The sequence below is a fragment of the Elephantulus edwardii genome, unplaced genomic scaffold (genome assembly GCF_000299155.1).
Source record: "Elephantulus edwardii isolate Elephantulus edwardi_28Jun2011 unplaced genomic scaffold, EleEdw1.0 scaffold00330, whole genome shotgun sequence".
NCBI classification, from domain to species: domain Eukaryota; kingdom Metazoa; phylum Chordata; class Mammalia; order Macroscelidea; family Macroscelididae; genus Elephantulus; species Elephantulus edwardii.
In genome coordinates, this window is record NW_006400080.1 from 2,346,315 (window position 1) to 2,349,555 (window position 3,241).

Here is a 3,241-nt window from a genome sequence, read left to right on the forward strand (position 1 = left end):
GCATCTGACCCAAGCCATGGTATTTTTAATTGTTTCTTATGCATCTGAAAATTGGGCAATGAATTGAAAAACAAAGAACTCATGAAATATTATACAAAAGGGGTGACCCTGAAGGACATTATGCTGAGTGAAATATCTCAGTCACAAAAGGACAAATACTGCATAGTGCCACTGTTGTAAAACAGGACTGACATTGGGGTTGGGGGGGAGCCCTATGAAAAGAGGGAATAATTATACTGCATTGAACAAGATGAGGGAGAGGACTGTTTAAAAGGAATATAGGATTAGGTATTATTTTCAAGACAAGATTACAGAAAAAGAAATGCATGTTAAAGTGGACAGTGAATTTTGGAGGGGAATTGTATAATAATGAAAGATTTTTTATTCTTCAGAGAGAAAAATGAACTGGGGGGAGGGGTGGGGAGAGTGGAAAATGCACAGCAATGAATGAATGGAGGAAAATTAATGGAAAGAATATGCTGTAAATATATATATTATTATGTTACATTAAAAATCATTAATATAAAAATAAAATGCACTGAATATGAATAGTTTAAATGCACCAGTGGAGAGAGAAAGAGTATCTGATTGGATAAAAATCCAAAACACATCAGTATGCTGTCTACAAGAGACACAGCTGAAAAGTGAAGGTAAAAAAAGACTAAAAATGAAAGGGTGGACAAAAATAGACCAAGCAAATGGCAACCAGACAAAAGCAGGAGTAGTGATATTAATCTCTGGTAAAATAGATTTCCACGAAAAAGTCACTATAAAGGACAAGAAAGGTCCCTACATAAGGTTTAAAGTGTCAACAGAACAAGCAGACATAATCACAATAAATATCTATGGACCAAATAATAGAGCTGCAAAAAATACAAAACAAACATTAACAGAACTGGAAAAAGAAATGGACACCACCAGAACAGTAGTAGAAGACTTCAATAGACCACTCTCAAGAAAAGGTAGAATTACCAGAAAGAAACTCAACAAAGATGTTGAAAAATTAAACCACACTATACACCAACTAGATCTGATAGATATAAGTTAATGCTCCCCCAAGAAGGTAGTATGCCTTCTTCTCCAATGTGCATGAAACATTCTCCAGAATAGGTCACAAAGAAGTATCAGTCAATTAAAAAACATAGAAATAATTCAAAGCATCTTCTCAGACCACAATGCTACAAAATTAGAAATTAATGACAAGAAGATAAAGGAGGCGGGGGGGGGGAGGGGGAACCCATAAATTGGGAAGCTGACCAACACCTTGTTTGAACACAAGTAGGTATTAGAAGAAATAAAAAATTAAAAGAAGTTTCTTGAAACAAATGATAATTAAAACACAACTTACCAAAAATCTATGGGAAACAGCCAAAGCAATAATTAGAGGTAAATTTATTGCAATAAGCAAACGCATCAAAGAGGAAGAAAAAATGATAACTGGCTTTTTAGCCCAACATCTCCAAAATGTTGAAAATGAATAGGAAGAAAATCCAACACCTTCTAAAAAAAGGAAATTCTAAAAATTAGAGCAGAAATAAATGAAATAGAAAATAGAAAAAAATTGAAACCATCAACCAAACGAGGAGTTGGTGCTTCAAAAAGTCAATAAAATCAACAAACCACTAGCAAAGCTAATGAAGTAAAGGAAATAAAAGACACAGATAATCCAAGTAAAAGATGAAGGGGCCAGAGAGGGGAAATGGGAAAGAGAAAGAAAGAAACAGGGAGAGTTGCCACTTTGAAAACAAAGAAAACAGGGGAGATTGAGTGGGCACTTCTCATCCTGGGAAGAGATGGACAATCCCGAGAGCCAGCGAGGCTAGGATCTGGCTTTGCGTTTGATCTCCTCCAAGCACTCCTTGGATCAGACCACTGGAGTGAATGATGCCTCCCCTGCCTCCCCTTCAGCCACTCCATGGCTCTCTTGCTGCCCTTGTAGGTGGCCCTGATATCCTTGCCCAGCTCCTCAATGATGGCCAGCAGCTCTGTGTACTTGCTCTGTGGCACCTGGCTGTTCCCAGTTCCCTGGGTGTACCTGAGGGACAGTGGCCCTTAGTCACTCAGCAGCTGGCAGTGCTGGGAGGACGTGGCCATACTGGGGGATGGAGAGTGGACACTCCCAGCCGCGTTGAGGGCAGCGTTGGGCATGTGCGCGTTTAAGTTGGACTTGTATGACATACCCCCTCAGGGGCCGCGCCTGGGCGATGGGCCTGGGGCAGCGAGGCAGCGGCGCTGTGAGCCCCTCTGTGCGCTGATGAATAAAAAAATTTAAGACACATGATTTATGAGAAGCAAAACATTCCTTTCAAAAGCAGATAATTCTTTTAAGTCTAAATTCAGAAAGATATATACATTTTTATGAACATGAACTTAAAGCTGTGAATAATGGCTGTTTCTTCTTTACTCAAAATTATAAATATGTTCAGAGTAAGTAACTAAAAAAATGTATCTTTGTTTAATGGTCTATGTTCATCAAATCAATCAACTTTGATGATGACTTAAAAGTTCAGAATTATGCACTCAAAAAAATATATGTATGCTGCTTAAGACATAGCACCCTAAACAATCAGGGCAAAACAAAAATAAAAAAACAAAAACCTCAATATAAAATAACAGAAATCAAACGGATTGTCTTACCAAAACAGCACAAAACCTACACATGTATTTTAAGAACTGACACATAAAAAGTAAAAAAAAAACCCTCTTGATTAACCAGCTACTGACACATATAAAGGGGGGGGGGAACCAAAACATCCAACTCTTGATTAACCAGATACTGACTAGCAGTTGACCTGCTCCTTCAGTAAGGGTTACTGTTCACACCATTTGTGGTCATGTGCTGTTTGCAAACAGAAAGATCATTTTGCATATTAGCTCACTCTTGCCTAGTTTAGTCCATAATACTCTGCTTGTGAGAGCATATCCAGATGTTGTGTTCTCTATTTAAAACATTATTGTCATCGGCTACGTGAGGTCATAGCTATCCTGAATCCTAGGCTCTTCCTTCATGGTTATCAGCCTTTTTTTTCCCCAAAAATGGCAACCAATGATGCTGTTCTGAAATGACTGGAACAGAAGGGAGCAGAAGCAGACCAAATCATGGAGTATCTCAAGCAGCAAGTTACCCTTCTTAAGGAGAAAGCAGTTTTGCAGACAACTTTGATAGAATAGAATGGAATAGAATAGAATAGAATAGAATAGAATAGAATAGAATAGAATAGAATAGAATAGAATAGAATAG

The 3,241-nt window shown here is 38.0% G+C and overlaps 2 pseudogenes; one reads left to right on the forward strand and one right to left on the reverse strand.

Annotated features, from left to right (window-relative positions):
- Positions 1–1,819: 1,819 nt before the first annotated feature.
- Positions 1,820–2,178, reverse strand: LOC102857931 (annotated as a pseudogene).
- An 849-nt stretch (positions 2,179–3,027) lies between these two features.
- The window catches only part of LOC102858339, a 1,174-nt pseudogene continuing 960 nt past the window's right edge, over positions 3,028–3,241 (forward strand).